This window comes from Arvicola amphibius, chromosome X (genome assembly GCF_903992535.2).
Source record: "Arvicola amphibius chromosome X, mArvAmp1.2, whole genome shotgun sequence".
Taxonomy (NCBI): domain Eukaryota; kingdom Metazoa; phylum Chordata; class Mammalia; order Rodentia; family Cricetidae; genus Arvicola; species Arvicola amphibius.
In genome coordinates this window covers 54,339,492-54,348,102 of record NC_052065.1, presented here as the reverse complement: position 1 = coordinate 54,348,102, position 8,611 = coordinate 54,339,492, and the positions used below count along the sequence as shown (strand labels likewise).

The window sequence follows — 8,611 nt, the reverse complement described above, 5'->3', positions numbered from 1 at the left end:
AGTTATTGGATGAAGGCTCTCTGACCACAGCTGGGGTAGTCACCAATCTGATCGATCACAGGAGATGGCCAGTTGAGGCTACTATCTACTATCACCAGGAGTCTTAGCTGGGGTCAGTAGATTTATGGAAGTTTCCCTTGCCTGACCCCCAAAGCCCCGCTCCAGTCATCTCTTTCAGTACTCTCCCCCCTCCACCCATCTACCCCAACCCAATCCCTCAACTTCCCATCCCCACCTGACACAGTCTACACAGGAGAGCTCTTCCATTTCTCCTTCCCAGGGAGATCCATGTGTTCCCCCCATGGGCCCTCCTTGTTACCTAGCCTCTCTGACACCGTGGATTATGGCAAAATATGGAATGCTTCACAGATTTGCATATCATGCTTGCACTAGTGCCATGCTAATCTTCTCTGTATCGTTCCAATTTTAGTATATGTGCTGTGGAAGTGAATACTACAATTCCGACATTAAAAATGATTTGTTATTATATTAGGTGGGACTTAGAACCTTCCACATGCTAGGCAAGTGTGCTACTACTGAGCTACACTCTGAAACCCCTGATAACATAAGATGATTTTCTAATGTTGGGGGAAGAAGTAATAGCACTTATAGATGAGAAGAAATGCATAACTGTTTTAGTTAGATTTTAATTGCTTTGATAAAAATGCCATGACCAAAAACAACTTGTGGATGAAAGGGTTTATTTGGCTTATGTGTCCTGATCATAGTCCACCATAGAGGAAAGCCAAAATAAGGACTCAAACAGGGCAAGAACTGAAGCAGAACGGAGGAGGAACACTGCTTACTGGCTTTTTCAGCTGGCTTTCTCATGCAACTCAAGACCCCCTACCCAGAGCTTGCAGTACCCACAGTGGGATGGGTCTGTCCACATCAATCATCAATACCCCGCAGAGTAGCCTATAGGCAATCTGATGGAGCCATTTTCTCAATCGAAGTTATTCTTCCTAGATAATTCTAGCTCAGGTCAAAATGACAAAAAAAAAAAAAAAAAGTAACCAGAACAATAATCAAGAACTAGCCGGCTACCCTACAATAGATATTTCAGATGTAACTGGCAAACATCTTGAGACATTTCAGCATAGGAACCGACCTATTATTTAAAATGTTCTATCCAGAAGTCTACTTAGTGCTTCGTAGGTCTCTAAGCCCCTTCACGAATACTCCATCTTCTAGCAGTGAAAGAAGCAGCGCAGCCTTTAAAGGCTCTCCTCATTTCACAGAGTGGAAAACAGAAAAAAAAGGAAAGTGGGTATTCTACTAAGTGCTTGGACAAATGACAGTTTCGTTTTGTTTCGGGAAACATGGTCTTGTGATAGATCCTAGGCAGGCCTTGAGCTCATGATACTCCCATTTCAAGACTCCTGAGTACTGGGTTGCAGGTGTGTGTACCATACCTAGGGTACTTTAAGGTTCAAACACCTGTATCCATGCTGTTGGTTAACCAATCATTCAGATTTGCCTGTTGTGTAGGATTTGAAAGTTTGATTTCTGTTCCTTATGTTTGCTTTGTATCTTATGTATGTTTTGTCTCTTATGTATCCCAGGCGGCTTTCCAACACACTATGTAACCTGCCCTCCACAGGCACCACTGCCCCGAACCACCACACTTTATTTATGCTATGCCAGGGATAGACACAGGGCTCTGTGCATGTTAGGCAAACACTCCATCATTCCTGATATATGCCCAGTACAACTTACAATTGTTACAGGTTAATTAGAAACTCTGTTCACCCTAGCCAAGTCACTAGTCCTTTAGTTCCCAGGCCCTTTTGAAGCACACAGCTGTCCTTAGGGAGCAATAAAATCCTGTCATCTCTTTCCAGTGTATCTGTCCCTACATGAGACCAGGCAGCTAATGCAGCCTCTACTTCTCTTCTTTCAGGCTGAATTACATCTTACCATTTCTCTTGGTTTGGTGATTTGTTGCTATTGTTCGTTTCACTACTCTGGGAAGTCCTATAAAATTAACAAAGTATAGAATAATTGAATTAGAACCTTCTAACTTGAGAAATAGGAACTACTCATTCTAGCTGTTCAATTTTTTTAAAAAAAAATTAGCTCTTCTATTTTTTGTTTTTAGTTATAAACTGATTGGCCTAGTAGCTCAGACTGCTCTTCTAATTTTAACCAGAGACCCTGAGTAGACAAACTCCTCCCTTGGACTGGGGAAATGTAATGGTCTGCTGGGAAACCATAAGGAACTAAGTTCATATCCCAGACATAAACGTTGGCATGGCAGTGTGCACCTGCAATCTCAGCACTGAGGAGGCAGAAGGGAGGATGCTTGGAGCTTGCTGGCCAACTAAGTCTGCCAGTTGAGTAAGCTCCAGGTTAAGTGAGAAAAACTAAGATTTAGAGTGTTAGAAGTAGATGATACAGTGATCTCTGACCTGCAGTGCCCCCAACACACACACACACACACACACACACACACACACACAATTTATAAAATAAAGAAAATGTAGTACATATACCCAGTAGAAATTTTAAATTTATTTTTGAGAATTCTATAGATGAGTACTGCATTTCTGTCATTTCCTCCCTCTTTGTCCTTCCTCCAACCCCTTCTGTGTCCCTTACCCCATATTCTTCAAATTTATGACCTCTTCCTCTTTATTACTGCTACATATATACATAAACATTTATAAATACAAGATGTTCACTTTATTAAGTCTTGCTCATATGTTTAGGGATGACCACTTGTCCCTGGAGAACACTGACTCTCTCTCAACAGACTTAATTGTCTGTAGCTCTTCATCTAGGGGTAAGTAAGGGCTTGTGAGATTTCTTCCACCTACACTGGTGTGCCAACTGGTGTTACCATTATTCAGGTCTTGATTAGGCAAGCATTGAGATTTTTATGGGCATAACTTCCCTGACATTTCTAGGAGACAAAATTTTACAGCATACTTTCTGGTCCTCTGAGTCTTCGAATCTTTGTGCCCACTCTTCTGGGATGGTCTCTAGTTTAGGTGTTGGGGTTCTCTTGTATATGTATCAGTTGGTACACCTCATAATCATCTGTTCTCTGCATTTTGATGAGTTGTGGCTTTCTGTATTGGTCTCTGTTTGCTGCAAAAAGAAACTTCTCTGATGAGGGATTAGTGCTACACTTATCTAGCAACAGCACTCTAGCAACAGCACTGTTTGAACTGCACTTCTGCAGCTAAGCTTGAGAATGTGGAGATGTCACGGGGTGGATATATATGAAATCTTGAAATCTGTAGTTGTAGGGAGTCCTAAATGATGTAAAAGAAGAATCTGCTTACACAAAAATACTGTTATTAAATCTTTCACATTAAAAAACCCTCCTCTCTAAAGGCCCCCTTCCCCCTCTTGCTTTTTGCCCAGTCTCCCAGCATACAAAACTTCCTCTAGACACTTAGGAAAGGCCCTTTGCAGAATGTAGGACTCCTCCCCCATCCCTTTTCCTGGCTTCTTAAGGTGATCCCTTTCCCGTAATTATTGGCATTTTTGCAAAATAATTTTGGAAAGCATTCAAGATTCAAAGGACAAAGCAACAATGAAAGCCCAGACTTCTCTTCAAAGAGATAGAGCTCCCCGGCAATCATACCCTCTACTTACCTATCTTCAGCCTAATGATAAAACCAAGTTAAACTGACCCCATAGGAAAGAAGAGTACAAAAGTCCCAAGTTCCTACTAAAACCCAGTTGTTTCTCCAGGCTGGGACCATGAGAGAAGGGAACTGCGCAGTCAGATCCAGGAAGTGGGGGAAGGCTGTTTTGAAGGGTTAGGGGTAGTAAGCCAGACCTCGGCATTTGCTCTAACTCACTTAGGACCGCTGAGCCTCATTCCTTAGCCCCTTGCTCCTTACCTTTCTTTAGGCAGGCAGTACAAGTCCACAACACTGTCAAATCTCAGTCTCAAAAATTAGATGGGAAGGGACCTATAGGTCATCTAACTAAATCCCTGACCCTTTTTTGTACCACTAATAATGAGATGCTCATTATTATCTTTGCCTCCAGCCAGGCATCTTACATAATCCCAGGTGGCTTAGTTGTCTGCTCAGAGTCCTTCAATATAAAACCATAGTTTTATTATTTTTTATTTTAATTAATTTCTAAAATTTTGTTTGTTTTTGAGACAGGGTTTCTCTATGTAGCCCAGGCTCTCCTGGAACTCACTCTATAGACTAGGCTGGCCTCGGACTCAGCAACCGGTCTGCTTCTGCTTCCCAAGCGCTGCTGGTATTAAAGGTGTGTGCCACCAGGCCTGCCTGAGCATTTTTATTTAAATTAAAGTAAATTTCCTACGATTTCCATCCTCTGTGCCTCCAGCTCCTTCACCTGTCCCCTGGCCTGATTTCCATTCCCACCCAGTCTGCTTAGTTTTCTCTGGCTAGATTCCAATTTGCCATTTATTTGCATGCTCTTAAGCAAGCTAGATCCTAAAGAAATCTGCCTAACTTCGAAATGCACTGCTATGTCTCTTCTACAAATTCTATATATAAAATATTGCAAGATAACACCCACATGCACGAACACACATTAAGTACGTCATAATTGTTTCGCGTAGGGTGACCTGTTTGAGATAAGACCTTATTGTTTAGCCTAGGCTAGCCTAATACTTTCAGTGATCATCTGCTTCAGTGTCCTGAGTGATGGCTGCCATGGCCAGCTAAAATTTGTACTCTCTGTGTGGTCAGTCAAGTGCTGCTATTACTCAACTATTTGTTGGGTGTATTAATATTTTGTTTGTGCTCTAACAGAGCTTGCCTGAAGATCAGAGTGCGGAGCTAGCCACACTAGTTAGCCATAGAGGCCAGGCAGTGCTGGCACACACATAAAGCCTTTAATCCCAGCAGTCAGGAGAGACAGATTTAGACAGATCTCTGTGAGTTCAAGGCCATTATGGGCCACACAAAATTGAATCAGTTTAAAAGAGAAACGGAGTCAGTGGTGGTGGCTCACACCTTTAATCCCAACACTAGGGAGGTGGAGACAGGAAGTGATACAGCTGGGCAGAGAGAGGACTATAAAGTGGAAGGAGACAGGAACTGAAGGCATTTAGCGTGAGGACTTGTAGAGACAGGATCTTGCTCACTTTAGTCAGAGGATTTCATAGAGGTAAGAACTAGTGCCTCGCTGCTCTGCCTCTCTGGTCTTTCAGCTTTCACCCCTAATATCTGACTCCGGGTTTTTATTATTAAGAACAATTAGAATTTGCACTACAGTTGGCCATCATTTATTTGTGACAGAGTTTAGTTATGTATCCCTAGCTGGTATGGAATTTGCCGGGCTGGTACTGAGTTTGGGGAATGCTCATATCTCAGCCTCCTAAGCACAGGGATTATAGTCGTATGCTGACTTAGCTGCTGCAAGGGTTTTTATCTTCACATGCCTACCAAACACTGGATAGTATCGTTCTAATACCTACCAATATACAAGACTGAAAGAAAATCCCACTTATCTTTATTTCTATTATTTAATTAATAGTAAGTATGACCATATTTTCAAGTAAAAAAACAATCATTTTAAGGTTTGGTACGCTGACACGTATCTGTAGTCCCAGAACTTGGAAATGGGGGCAGTAGGAACAGGAGTCTAGCTTCTACTACATGGCAAGTTTGAGCATGGCCTATGTTACATGTGAGAACCTGTCTAAAAAAGAAAAGAAAAATGGCATGCTTGTAGGAAGTCATTGAGACTGTGAGACTGTATCGTTCCCTCATAATTAGCTTTGGATTCTACTTACTGCATCTCACATAAAACACTAATTTTAAAAAAGTTTTTGTTAGTATTTAACAATTATATGTAATAATGGGATTCATTATGGTATTTTCATATATCCTATAACACATTTGATCATATTTTCTCCAACATACTCTCATTCTACTCCATTACTATGTTATTTTTCTTATGTAGCCCCCATTTATTTTTCATATCTTTTGTTTGTTTTGGTAACACAATGAATTTCTTAGTATTGTTTACAGGAGTGTGTGTGAGGAGTTGTATATAGGAGTATTGACACCTTACCAGATCCACATCACTAAAGAAAATGTTTCTTCCTCCCTTGGCTACCATTAATTGTGAGTCCCTCTCCATAGGCCCAATCTTCTTTTAAAAAGCTGTCATTATTCCATAATTTCATATATATATATATATATGTGTGTGTGTGTGTGTGTGTGTGTGTGTGTGTGTGTGTGTGTGTGTATGTGTTGATCATATCCTCTTGAGAAGGCCGAGAATTCATAAATCTCATTTTTTTTTCAGGACATCAACCAGTTAGTTTCTACATCGACTACCACCCATTGCAAAAAGAAGCTTCTCTGACTAAGGATGAAGGCAGCACTATTCTATGAGTATAAGCATGAATATTGGAAGGTGATTTGACAATATGTCCATTTAGCAAAGCAACAGTAAGCAACATTATCAACAGCATAAGCAACAGTTAACCAACAACAAAGCAATATTACCCCTAGGGCCTTTGATCTTCCCAGCCACGGTATTTTGACCAGGCTTAGAGTAGCAGACATGATATTCCCTCTTGTTGATCAGGCCCTCAAATCCAATCAGAAAGAAGTGGTTACCGCATTACTGCGCCATCCTTTCTGGAGTAAGCACATCTTTCTCTCAGGTTGGTAGAAAAGCATTGCAGCATGAAGCATATGCCATCAGATAAGATAATTGATAAGTTTCTCCTTCAGTGGCCTCCTACAGCACTCTGAAAGCTAGCCAGCAGGCAGGAAGTTCCCGAGCCAGTTCTAGATTTATTTCTCTATTAACTTTGACCAAAGGATCTTACTATATAATTCTGGTAGGAAACCAAGACCCAAGGAAGTAGTTTAAATGGTTTAGGAGGCCTGGCCAACCTCAGTATTCCGTTTTGCACTTTCATGTCATGTGTGTTCAAATATCTCCCCCTACTTAATGCCTTTTTCTCCCTCTCATGAGGCCCTTTCTAGTTTCCAAGGATCTACATACATTCATTCACATCTAAATACATATATATCATACATACATACATATATATATATGTATATATATTAGAAGCTGGCTTTGCATATGAGCTAGAACATAGGGTACTACTTATCTTTGTGAGTCTGGTTTGATTAACTTAATATAATATTTTCCAATTCTATCCATTTTGCTAAAAATGTCACAATTTCATTTTTCTTTGTTTGAAGATAAGTCCATTGTATATATATGCCACATTTTTCTTGCAATTTTTGACAACTTCCCACATGTATAAAATATATTATAATCATACTCACCACCCATTACCTGCTCTTACCTCCCTCCTACTGCAGAAACCCTTTTTCTTCCAACTAGCAATCATTTTCCTACATTCATGGCTTTTTTATACTTTTTATGTAAGTAATTCAGCTGCTATAAGTTCATTGGAACGCGGTTATCATTTCCACAGGAAAGTGTTTCATGGCATTCTTCAGTCTTGTAAAAAATCTTTCTCTCTCCCCCTTTCACAGTGTGCTTTGACGGAAATGATACAGATGCTCCAAATCATTTATTTCAAGCACTTTGACCAATTATGACTCTGCATTAGCTGTCATTACAGGAAGAAGCTTCTCTGAATCAAATCAAGAGAAGCACTAATACATGAGTGGAAGCATAAATACTTACAAGGTAGTTTGATTAAATGCCGTTTAGCAAAAACATCTAACAAAAAGTAGTAGGCTCCTTCCTCACATCTGTGACTAAGCCATGGGCTTTTAACCAAGTTTATAGTACCATGTGTGTATTCGCTCCCGTGGAATCAAATGCAGTCAGAAAGTCCTTGGCTATCCCCAAACATTATGCCGCAATTGCGCCAAGGAACATATAAAGCCTGACAGGTCAGTAAGTATAACATGCAGGGTTGCTTAGCCATATTTGATTAATATTGTTAATGACTTTTCTCTGCTAGCTGCCTGAATAGCACTTTCTAACACTATGAATGCTAAATATCAATGGATATATATATTTATATATATATATATATGTTGATTTCATTTCCTGATTATTATTACAGAATGGCAATGAACATAGCTGTGCAAATATTTTTTATAGTATAAAGCTCTTTGTGAACATATCCAGAAGAAACCACCAGATTGATTTCCAAAGTATCTGCAATATCTTATACTCTTCACAGCAGTATGGAAACGAGGGTCCCACTTTCCTTGCATACAGGCCACCATCTGCTGTCCTTTGTATTTCTGATGATGACCACTCTGACCAGGGTGGGACTGAAATTTAGTGTGGTTTTAAGCTTAGTTTCCCTAATCATACTGTGATTTTATCTGTTTTGATCTTGAGCAAAGTGTGTCCAAGTAATCACAGGTCTGATGAATTCACATTTGCGACATGACTAAAGACAGAACCAAAGGATGGGAAGAGGGTGAAAGAAGTTTAATTTTTTTTTCTAATGGATAATGATGTTGAGTACTTTTTAGAGGAGTATTAGCCATCAGTATTTTTTCTTTTGAGAACTTCCTATTTACTGGGCAGGGGTGGCGCACACCTTTAATCCCTGCACTCAAGAGGCAGAGGCAGGTGGATCTCTGAGAGTTTGAGGCAGCCTGGTCTACAGAGCAAGTTCTAGGACAGCCAGAGCTGTTTCACAGAGAAACCC

At 40.3% G+C, this 8,611-nt stretch overlaps 1 non-coding gene across 1 annotated transcript; it reads right to left on the bottom strand.

Moving 5' to 3' along the window:
• Nucleotides 1–347: 347 nt before the first annotated feature.
• On the bottom strand, nt 348–454 carry LOC119805589. The gene has a single exon (XR_005283918.1). It is a non-coding gene; the product is annotated as a U6 spliceosomal RNA (small nuclear RNA).
• Between the last annotated feature and the right edge of the window lie 8,157 nt (nt 455–8,611).